Genomic DNA, 12,754 nt, shown 5'->3' with positions numbered 1-12,754 from the left:
AGATGGGAAACTCCCCTGCCCAAGGAACACAGATTGGGTCAAGGTCTGGACTTAAATCCACCCACCCACCCAGATACAAACGATCTTTCCCACATTAGGCAAGCGCCCCAAGAGACAGTACATCACTATTGGGCCAGATTCCTCCTTGTAATGAACAAGGTCAAGGACTGTCGCGAGGAAGACGCAATTTCGTTCTTTTGCAACAATTGCACAGAGAAGGGAGACCTCAACACCATAAGTCGCCGTGACATAGCACACTTCGCTGACTTGGCGGCCATAGTACGGAAATACTGTGCGATGGAAAGTGCCTGGAAAACCCAAACGCAATTCTGGGATAATCCGGCTCTGACAAGACCCCTAGTCCAGACTAAAAGGGTGCACTCTCATAAGTCGCTTGACTCAATTACAAAGAGGCAAAAGCCCACTACAGGGCGTGGAACCGTATTGGAGGGATGGCTTAACGGGCCCTGCAAAATCCATAGTACAGCGGATACCATATCAACACACAGCCTTAGTACATGTTGGGTACTCCGGCAGGTGGCCAAAAGCGGTGAGGATCTCCTCACCCAAAATACCTCAGAGCACCTTCCCACGGATAACAATATAGTATTAACGGTCTTCGAGACCTTTGCCTCAAATAATAGACGTAAGCGAGCACTCCACAGCCTTGCCGAAGTCTGCCACGTGGCAGCAATAAATCCATGGAGCGACACGGCTATCACCTTCAACGCCAGTGACGAACCTAAATTCCGAACAGCCCGAGCACCAGCCGCTTTGGTCCTTAGTCCAATTGTGGACGGCTTTCGGCTCACTAAGGTGCTCATGGACGGAGGCAGCGGATTAAACCTCATTTATGAGGAAACTCTCCAAAAAATGGAAATAGACAGGAACCATATTGAGCAAAGCAGTACGACCTTCCGAGGAATCATCCCTAGTCGGGAGGAACGTTGTGCTGGGAAAATCACACTTGATGTGGTATTCGGCACTCCGGAAAATTACAGGCCCGAAGAAATTACATTCCAAGTGGCCCCGTTCAGTAGCGGATACCACGCCCTTCTAGGGCGGGAGGCATTCACGATTTTTCAATCCATACCCCATTACGGGTACATGAAGCTCAAAATGCTCAGACCCAATGGAATCATCACTCTAGTTAGTGATTCGGACATAGCACTCCGTGCCGAGAACAAAACAGCCGCACTAGCCCACGAGACATTATCTGAAGCCCTTGTGGCAGAGGAGTTAACCGCGCTGCGCTTCATGGTGGATAGGGACGACGTGATACTATACAAAAGATCCAAGTCCACATCCTTTAAACCAGCGGACGAAATAGTCAAATTCCAAGTCCATCCAACGGACCCCACAAAAACAGCATCCATAGGGGCATAGTTAAACCCCGCTGTAGACGCCGCACTACGGGAGTTTCTGCACGAGAATTGGGACATATTCGCCTGGCATCCTTTAGACATGCCAGGAATCCCACACAGATTGGCCGAGCATAGCCTTAATGTGCTAAAAGGATTCAAGCCGGTCAAGCAGACTCTTCGGCGTTTCTCTGAACCTAAGCAACAAGCCATGGGAGAAGAGCTAGCCAAGCTACTGGAGGCCGGATTTATTAGAGAAATAGAACATTCGGATTGGCTAGCAAACCTGGTCATGGTACCAAAGAAGGACAAATCCTGGCGCCTATGCGTAGACTTCAAAGACCTTAATAAGGCTTGCCCAAAGGATCCCTTTCCACTCCCTCGCATCGATCAAATCATCGACGCTACCGCAGGACACGAACCATTGTGCTTCCTCGACGCATACTCCGGTTACCACCAGATTATCTGATCAAGCCACAACAACATTTATCACTCCATACGGCCCCTTCTGTTTTAACACAATGCCCTTCAAGCTCAAACTCGCCGACGCAACATATCAGCGCATGATCTAGACATGTCTGGAAAAGCAGATCGGCAAAACTATGGAGGCATATGTAGACGATGTGGTCATTAAAACCAGACACGTCGACTCTTTAATAGACGACTTGAGGCTCATGTTCACCAATCTCCGAAAATACGATATTAAGCTCAATCCGGAAAAATGCGTTTTTGGTGTTCCCGCCGGAAAGCCCCTGGGCTTCATCGTCTCCGGTAGAGGAATCGAAGCAAATCCGGCTAAAATCCGAGCTTTGTCGCAGTTGGCTATCCCAACTGACCTCAAGCAAATCCAGAAATTAACTGGATTTGTGGCGGCTTTAAGCCGCTTTATCTCCCGATTAGGAGAAAAGGCACTACCCCTTTATCGCCTTCTTCGGTGCACCGAACACTTCGAGTGGACGGACGCATCCACGGCCGGACTGGAAGAAATAAAAGCCATCCTGGCAACCAACCCAATCTTGGCCGCGCCAACTGTTGGCGAACCAATGCTATTATATATAGCAGCAACTCATCAAGTTGTAAGCGCAATGCTCGTCGTCGAACGAGAGATGGACGGACATAAATTCCCACTTCAAAAGCTGGTATATTATGTATCCACCGTCCTCACTCCATGCAAATCACGGTACCCACATTATCAAAAGATAGCATACGCGGTATTCATGGCATCCCGGAAATTACGACACTACTTTCAAGAGTGTTCAATCACGGTGCCACGGGCCGGATTGCCAAATGGGCCATCTAGCTCCTCCCATTCGACATAACATACAAACCACGGCGAGCCATTAAGTCGCAAGTATTGGCCGATTTCGTCGCCGAATGGATGGAAGCCAAACTCCCTAAAGAGTACGGTGCATACTCCAATTGGATCATGCACTTTGACGGCTCTAAAATGCTGGCTGGTCTAGGGCTGGCGTCGTTCTGACGTCCCCCACCGGAGATACAATGCAATACGTACTCCAAATACTATACACAGACTCCAATAACGCAGCCGAATACGAGGCCCTATTACACGGTCTCCTGATGGCAATCTCCATGGGTATCCAACGCCTAGAGGTGCGTGGGGACTCGAACCTTGCAATATCCCAAATAAACGGAGACTTCGACGCCAAGGATCCGAAAATGGCGGCATATCACAACGCCGTCCTCAAAATGTCAGCTCAGTTCGAGGGGCTTGAATTCCACCATGTGGCTCGGGAAAACAACCAGGCGGCGGACATCCTCGCCTGTATCGTCGCTAAACGCGACCCTGTCCCACCGAACATCTTCCTGGAAAGACTATTTAAACCATCCGTGGTATGGGAAGGGCACACCGGCAAAAATAGTCCGGACCTGGCCACAACCCCAGATACCAAACACTCTAACACAATCGGAGGCTCTGCCACCGAAATAACACCTTCAGCCCACGTGATAATGGCCGTCATCGCCCCGTGGACAGAACCATTCTTGTCCTACCTAACTAGGCAGGAACTATCCGAGGACCAAAATGAGGCACGCTGCATAGTGCGGCGATCTAAATCCTACAAGGTCCACGAGGGAGAGCTTTATAAGAAAAGCACAACCGGAGTCCTTCAAAGGTGCATCTCCGAAGAGGAAGGGCGGAAGCTTTTGGCAGAAATCCACGCCGGACTCGGCAGCCACCACGCCGCAGCTCGGGCCCTTGTAAGCAAGGCCTTCCATACAGGTTTTTATTGGCCGACGGCCCGGGCAGATGCATAGCATCTGGTCCAACATTGTGTTGGTTGCCAGCTTTTTTCAAACCAAAGCCACATGCCACCTACCGCCCTCCAAACAATGCCCATTACTTGGCCCGTTGCGGTCTGGGGGCTTGATATGGTCGGACCCCTCAAAGGGGGAACCCATAATAAAAAATACTTACTGGTCATGGTGGATAAATTCACCAAATGGATAGAAGCCAAACCTATCAAAACGGCTGAGTCCGGACCGGTTATAGACTTCATGTCCGTTGTTGTACACTATTATGGCGTCCCCCACAGCATCATCACTGACAATGGCACGAACTTTACAGCCGACGAGGTGAAACTTTGGTGCGGCAACATGGGCATCAAGCTCGATTATGCTTCATTCTATCATCCACAAACTAACGGTCAAGTCGAACGAGCGAATGGTCTTATCATGAGCGGCATTAAACCCACACTAGTGCGGTCCTTAAAGGAATCAGACACGCATTGGGTAGAGGAGCTCGACTCCGTACTATGGGGGCTGCGGACCACGCCGAATCGCACTACCGGATACTCACCGTTTTTTATGGTGTACGGCACTGAGGCGGTGCTGCCTTGTGACATAATTCATGACTCACCTCGAGTGTGCATGTACGAAGAAAGAGAGGCCGAGCTCGATAGGCAGGACAGCTTGGATGCCCTGGAGGAGGAGCGCGACGTGGCAAAAGCCCGTTCAACATTCTATCGGCAACAGGCTCGATGGTATCAAAGCAGAGAAGTGCGGGCCAAAACCTATAACATTGGTGAACTAGTTCTACGCCTACCAGAGAAGAAAAAGAACAAGCTCAAGCCCAAATGGGAAGGTCCCTTCATTATCAACCAGGTTCTGACCGGCGGAGCGTACCGTCTGTGGGATGCATCGGATAATAGACTCGAGCCAAACCCATGGAACGCAGCCAGACTCCGAAGATTCTACGCCAAGCGCCGGACTCTATGTTCGTCTCCTTACCTCCATCAATCTTTCGCACATCTGTTTTTTCCTCTCATTCTTTCTCTTTTTTCTCTTCAAGGCCCTAAAGGGCTCAACTCGTGTCTTGGTTACACAATCTTGATGCGCTAGTCGTGCTCAATATACCTGGGGGCTTCTTACACAGAAGCTTAATCTAATTATCTTTCCGGGCTTTATGCCCCGCACATGTGTTATTCTTCCACATGTACCTTTTTCGCCATTATATGCATCGATATGACTTAAGTTTTGGCCAAACTGGGTTGCCTGGCTCTTGAATTTATGCCCTACGTTCCCGTTAATTCGGCTAGGGCATAAGGGGAGCACCTCTGCGATTGTTACTGCCGGGTCAGCCGGACGTGTACCTCAGACTGGGTGAAGCCGAAAGCTAGCGTTCTTAAGGGAATATTCCGTTGGTGAATAAAAGAAGACTTTCATTTAATTTACTACACGCCCCCAGATGTTTTTAGCCTGCGTCTTGCAGTTCGGACATGCACATTAGGGCATGCGTACCCAGGGAAAGGAACCCTTAACGGAACTATTCTCCCTGGAAGATGTTTCTTACTATCCATGTAATATAACATAGCTAGTTGGATACTTGTCTGTTCAAGCACTTATGACCCCTACGCCTAGTTTCCATGCATACCCCGGTTTTTACATAACCGAGTGGGTATTCGGATACACTCCAGACTATCGGGTCCAAAGGTTGAAGCGAAAAGGTTCGCCATGACAAATGATTTACAATCTGGCTAGGGACATGACATATGTCACTTGAAGTACACAGTCACTAAGAATGATTAAATTCTTCCTCTAACCATCCAATAGGCTGTCTAGCCTACAATCCTGTTGGGAATAGTTTGCGGCTAATTCTACTTGGTTATACACTAAACTGACAGGGATCTCTTTCCCATCGGGCCCCACAGGTCCGACCTCGGCTATGTGGTTTGTGTCCGCCTTGGTATATCGTGTCTTCACCATAGCCCAGGCCTCCCTTGCACCTTGTCGGCAGGCTGAAATATTCCATAATCGGAAGCGCCACCGCGCTCCCTTGAGCTTCTCTATAAGCTCCCCCATGCCTCCTGGCAGGGACGCGGATGGCCACAAGGCTTGGGCTATACCCTGCATCACCTGCCGAACTTGTTCGTGCAGTTGTGAGAGCTCTGGTAGAAGATCACCCGAAGACCCGGGCATCTCCTCCGCGGGACGACCCGTCAGCATACCTGCAGACATAACGTTGTTAGCAGGCTTCTTCGTCGAACTCCTTTAAAAACTTCGTTCAAGCACTTACTAAAAATGCCACGCCAAAGCCGTTTATTCTCCTTCGCGGAGTTCGCAAGCTAGGCTCGGACATCCTTCAGTTCCATGCCCAGCCGGATATTGGCGTCTTGGAGATCATTTTTCTCCTGCCTGACTCATGTCAGCACGCGCTTGCCAGCATTTCGCTGTCGATCATCACGTGCCGTATCCGCCTCCATGGCCTCCGGATTCACTCCGAGGCCACCTGCAACATCTATTGTTAGGTGTGCATACATGCCGCATACTACCTGGTACTCATATTCTTTGCAATAGACAAAAGTGTTACCGGGGGACCCTTTTTGGACTCCTTCAATGCGGCAACAGCGGCTTCCAGCTGGGCCTTGCACCCGTCCAGCTCTTGAGACAATTGGGAATTCTCCTCTGTAAGAACCTGCACAAATAATGATCCTCAAATCAGTTGTGTCAACTGTTTCATGTCTCAGGGGATACTGATACATATAATCGTCAGGTTTGCTTACCCGTATATCCCTTACATACTGGTCTGTGGCTCTGGCTAGACCATTTTGAGCAGCATGGATGTACGCACCTCTGGAATTGAAGGCATCAAATGCCTCTAGCGGGAAACAAGCATCATGGAGTACGGCCCGGCGACGCCTGTGATTCATGGCGCTCTCCACTTCTGAATTTGTAGCGGATAGTCCATCCGCATCCTCTATAGGAGTAGCATCCGGCGTCTTCCCCATGTTGGCTTCCGCCTCTATGTCCGGCCCTGGAGCCCGACTGGTGGAGGCGTGATCGGCAGCCTCTCTGGATATAGTTCGGCGAGCGTTTTTTCTATTGAAGAAACATGGACGTCATTATATTTTGAGAAAGACGACAACCACAGAGCGAGGTTTTTGTGTCATACCTCTGCGCCGGTGTCTCTGTCCTGACCGCCTTCCTTTTTGGCCTACCCGGCTTCGGTGCCTCTTGTTGGCGAGTTGCTGCGGGTTCGGCACGGCGTCCCGAATGCCTTCCCTGTAAAACACCATATGTGTATGATAGGTGAAGTTTCTAAAAGGGGATCCTACTTTTGGAGTTGGGATTTTGGTTTTTCTTACGTGCGACGCAGGGAGCAGTCCAGGATAGTCGGCTGTTATGGCCACCATAGCGTCATCGCAACTCAATTGATAGAATTGCCTGTCTATCAGCTCCACGAATATGTCCGGATCCTCTTCGTGTCCGGGACCGAGGGCCCGGCCAGGGTCCTCTGGTTGTGGAGATGGGCTGTTGACCTGCCTTACAGCTTTTCTCAGTTCCTGCTATAAAATGGCAAGGTGAGTACCTACGACGAATAATGCGGGAAGAGTGGGAATAAGAAGGTATAACTCACCCAGCTTGGAGGGTTGTACATGGAGAATCCATCCTGTGGCTTGATACAGATGAACTCCTCTTCCTCTCCCTTGAACAAATCAGACAGAATTTTTGCTAAAGTAGCAACGAAGTCCGGTCCCTTACGCCCGCAATGGGTGGCATCATCTTCCCCATTAAAACACCACAGGGGGTGCCCTCGATATTGAAGTGGCTGCACTCCCCGCATTATGCATATTGACATAACCTCGATTATTGTCAAACCTGATTGAGCCAGCGCTTTAATCTGGTTCATCAGGTAAAGGACATCTCCGTTGTCTTTCTCCTGGGGGCTCCGTGGGCGCCAGCTTCGGCGTTTCTTCGGATGAGCATTGTTGAACTCAGGAGACCCCGCCGAACAGGGTCTGAAATCCGAGTCCCCTTAGTATGTAAGGGACAAGGCACACCCGTTCCCCCTTAGAGGGGCTGGGGAAGCTCTCTGCTTTCTTCCCGCCATTATAGGTGGCGAGCCCGACTCAGACGGGGACCATATACGCAGGAGGGAGAAATCCATGGGTCTGCAGCTCTACTAAACGACTGTGTGGGACGGAACACCTCTCCCAATCACCAGGCCTAGGGCTAAGGGGGCGGGAGGAGGAATTAAGGTGGTCGGCCATGATGGAATGGATTTTTTCCGAGCGCGCTCCGATGGATTCTCGCTGAGGGAGGATGGTGTGGATTGGATCTAAGAATCCCAATCCCTTTAATAGATAGTTTATTTACCTTGCTAGGGGGTGAATGTAAAAATGCCCTGGCTCCTCGCATTCGCTCGACACGTGGAAGATGGCCCTTATTGGGCATAGAAGCCAAGAAGTCCAACATTTATGGGAGCCGAACACTACTTAACAGATATTCAAGATTTGAAGAAGAACCCGCCTTGCAATGCCAAAGACAATACTGCGTGCCAGACTCATCGTCATTAAAGCCTGGTTCAGGGGCTACTGAGGGAGTCCTGGATTAGGGGTTCTCCGGACAGCCGGACTATATCCTTTGGCCGGACTGTTGGACTATGAAGATACGAGATTGAAGACTTCGTCCCGTGTCCGGATGGGACTCTACTTGGCGTGGAAGGGAAGCTAGGCAATATGGATATGTATATCTCCTCCTTTGTAACCGACCTTGTGTAACCCTAGCCCCCTCCGGTGTCTATATAAACCGGAGGGTTTTAGTCCGTAGGACAACATACAATCATACCATAGGCTAGCTTCTAGGGTTTAGCCTCTTAGATCTCGTGGTAGATCAACTCTTGTAATACTCATATCATCAAGAACAATCAAGCAGGACATAGGGTATTACCTCCATCAAGAGGGGCCGAACCTGGGTAAACATCGTGTCCCCTGCCTCATGTTACCATCCACCTTAGATGCACAGTTCGGGACCCCCTACCCGAGATCCGCCGGTTTTGACACTGACAATTGAGATGCGTGATTGGTTGCTGCACATCTGTGATGCTGAGGGACTCATAACTCACAAGTATAGGGGATCGCAATAGTTTTCGAGGGTAGAGTATTCAACCCAAATTTATCGATTTGACACAAGGGGAGCCAAAGAATATTCTCAAGTATTAGCAACTGAGTTGTCAATTCAACCACACCTGGAAACTTAGTATCTGCAGCAAAGTATTTAGTAGCAAAGTAATATGATAGTAGTGGTAACGGTAGCAAAAGGTAACAGTAATAAAAGTAATGTTTTTGGTATTTTGTAGTGATGATAGCAATAGCAATGGAAAAGTAAATAAGTGAAGAACAATATGTGGAAAGCTCGTAGGCAATGGATCGGTGATGGAGAATTATGCCGGATGCGGTTCATCACGTAACAGTCATAACCTAGGGTGACACAGAACTAGCTCCAGTTTGTCAATGTAATGTAGGCATGCATTCCGAATATAGTAATACGTGCTAATGGAAAAGAACTTGCATAACATATTTTGTCCTACCCTCCCGTGGCAGCGGGGTCCTTACGAAAACTAAGGGATATTAAGCCTCCTTTTAATAGAGTACCGGAACAAAGCATTAACACATAGTGAATACATGAACTCCTCAAACTACGGTCATCACCGGTAAGTATCCCGATTATTCACTTTGGGGTTAACGGATCATAACACATAATAGGTGACTATAGACTTGCAAGATAGGATCAATAACACTCATATATTGATGAAAACATAATAGGTTTAGATCTGAAATCATGGCAATCGGGCCCTAGTGACAAGCATTTAGCATAGCAAAGTCATAGCAACATCAATCTCAGCACATAGTGGACACTAGGGATCAAACCCTAACAAAACTAACTCGATTACATGATAGATACCATCAAACCCATCACCGTCCAGCAAGCCTACGATGGAATTACTCATGCACGGTGGTGAGCATCATGAAATTGTTGATGGAGGATGGTTGATGATGACGATGGCGATGGATTCCCCTCTCCGGAGCCCTGTACGGACTCCAGATCAGCCCTCCCGAGAGGTTTTAGGGCTTGGCGGCCGCTCCGTATCATAAAACGTGATGATTTCTTCTCTCTGATTTTTTTCTCCCCGAAACTCAATATATGGAGTTGGAGTTGTTGTCGGAGAGGTAACAGGTGGCCCACCAGGTAGGGGGGCGCGCCCTAGGGGGGCAGGCGTGCCCCCACCCTCGTGGAGAGGTGGTGGGCCCCCTGGCCTTCATCTTTTGCAGGTATTTTTCATATTTTCTGAAAAGTTGCTCCGTGAAGTTTCAGGTCATTCCGAGAACGTTTGTTCCTGCAGATAAATAACACCATGGTAATTTTGCTGAAAACAGCGTCAGTCCGTATTAGTTCCATTCAAATCATGCAAGTTAGAGTCCAAAACAAGGGCAAAAGTGTTTGGAAAAGTAGATACGTTGGAGACGTATCAACTCCCCCAAGCTTAAACCTTTGCTTGTCCTCAAGCAATTCAGTTGACAAACTGAAAGTGATTAAGAAAAACTTTTACAAACTCTATTTGCTCTTGTTGTTGTAAATATGTAAAGCCAGCATTCAAGTTTTCGGCAAAGATTATAACTAACCACATTTGCAATAAAGCATAGGTCTCAAGTTTACTTATATCAATAGCATAATGAACTAGCGAGCCATAATAATAAATCTCGGATGACAACACTTTCTCAAAACAATCATAATATGATATAACAAGATGGTATCTCCCTAGCCCTTTCTGAGACCACAAAACATAAATGTAGAGCACCTTTAAAGACCAAGGACTGACTAGACATTGTAATTCATGGTAAAAGAGATCTAGTTAAGTCATACTCAATGTTAATTAACAATAATGAATGCAAATGACAGTGGTGCTCTCCAACTGGTGCTTTTTAATAGGAGGATGATGACTCAGCATAAAAGTAAATAGATAGGCCCTTCGCAGAGGGAAGCAGGGATTTGTAGAGGTGCCATAGCTCGGTTTTGAAACAGAGGTGAATAATATTTTGAGCGGTATACTTTCATTGTCAACATAACAACCAAGAGATGGCGATATCTTCCATGCTACACACATTATAGGCGGTTCCCAAACAGAATGGTAAAGTTTATACTCCCCCTTCCACCGACAGGCATCAATCCATGGCTTGCTCGAAACAACTAGTGCCTCCAACTAACAAGAGTCCCAGGGGAAGTTTTGTTTGCAATTATTTTGATTTAGTTTGCATAAAGCATGGGACTGGGCATCCCGGTGACCAACCATTTATCTCATGAGTGAGGAGCGGAGTCCACTCCTCTTGAGAATAACCCGCCAAACATGAAAGATACAGACAGCCCTAGTTGATACATGAGCTATTCGAGCATACAAAACAGGATATTTATTTGAAGGTTTAGAGTTTGGCACATACAAATTTACTTGGAACGGCAGGTAGATACCGTATATAGGTAGGTATAGTGGACTCATGTGGAATAACTTTGGGTTGAAGGGATTGGATGCACAAGCAGTATTCCCGCTTAGTATAGGTGAAGGCTAGCAAAATATTGGGAAGCGACCAGCTAGAGAGCGACAACCGTCATGAACATGCATTAAAATTAATCAACACCGAATGAAAGCATGAGTAGGATATAATCCACCATGAACATAAATATCGTGAAGGCTATGTTGATTTTGTTTCAACTACATGCGTGAACATGCGCCAAGTCAAGCCACTTAAATCATTCAGAGGAGGATACCACCCTATCATACCACATCATAACTATCTCAATAGCATGTTGGCACGCAAGGTAAACCATTATAACTCATAACTAATCAAGCATGGCACAAGAAACTATGATCTCTAATTGTCACTGCAAACATGTTTATTCATAATAGGCTGAATCAGGAACGATGAAATAATCATATTTACAAAAACAAAAGAGGTCGAGTACATAGCAGCTTTTCTCATCTCAGCCAGTCCATCATATATCGTCATAATTGGCTTTCACTTGCACGATTGAATGATGTGAATAATAATAATAGTGCACATGCATTGGACTAAGCTGGAATCTGCAGGCATTCAAAAAATAGGAGAAGACAAGGCAATATGGGCTCTTTTGTCAGATAAACAATAATGCATATAAGAGCCACTTCGAACATTTAATTATGGTGTTCTCCTGTCGACCCCCAAAGTAAAGAAAAGAAATAAAACTATTTACACGGGAAAGCTCCCAACAAGCAAAATAAGAACATGAAATATTTTTGGGTTTTGTTTTTAGTTACTACTACAAGCATGGAAATTAAACTAACTAAAAGCTACAACTAATTTTTTGGTTTTTTCTTAAGGTTTATTAAACACACAAGAAGAAAGCATAAAAAGGAAATTAAACTAGCATGGATGATACAATGAAAAAGTATGAGCACCGACATCTAGCAATGAGTTTGTGAACATAAATGTAATGTCAGTGGGAAATACTTACTCCCCCAAGCTTAGGCTTTTGGCCTAAGTTGGTCTATGGCCACGGCTGGCCTGGCGGATATCCATAATAATAGTTGGGGTCGTACTAAGAAGAAGAAGAGGAAGACTCCACTTGCCACTGGCTGACAATCATCTCCGGATCCCACTGGTAATTAGACTGTCGTGAAGGATCAACTTGTGGTTCCGGCTCTGGCTCCACGGCTGGTGCAGGGTTCCGGTAGGCATGAATAGTCTTCAACGGAACAAGGTACGTGCCTACAGATAAATCAAACAAAGGAGCAGGCAGGGTAATAGTCTCAGGATGATGTTTATTAAAGAACAATTGATATTTAAGCTCTCCTTCCCTATTCTTAACAATAAAATCATGTGCCACCATACTTATATAATCTAGATAAACACGAGGCAGCACTTTTTCTTCCTTCTCATAATGCCTAATAGGTATGTTAAAATGTGCAGCTAGGCGTGAAGCATAGATTCCTCCAAATATGGGCCCCTTTGTACAGTTCAGACTTAACCGTTTGGCAATAATGCCGCCCATACTAACAGAGTTATCACCATATAAACCGTGGAGCAAAATAATAATATCAGGGATACTAAGGTTTCCACAGTTTCTGC

Source organism: Triticum urartu, chromosome 2A (genome assembly GCF_056163025.1).
Source record: "Triticum urartu cultivar PI428250 chromosome 2A, HENAU_Tu73, whole genome shotgun sequence".
Lineage (NCBI taxonomy): Eukaryota > Viridiplantae > Streptophyta > Magnoliopsida > Poales > Poaceae > Triticum > Triticum urartu.
This window is presented reverse-complemented; position numbering follows the sequence as displayed.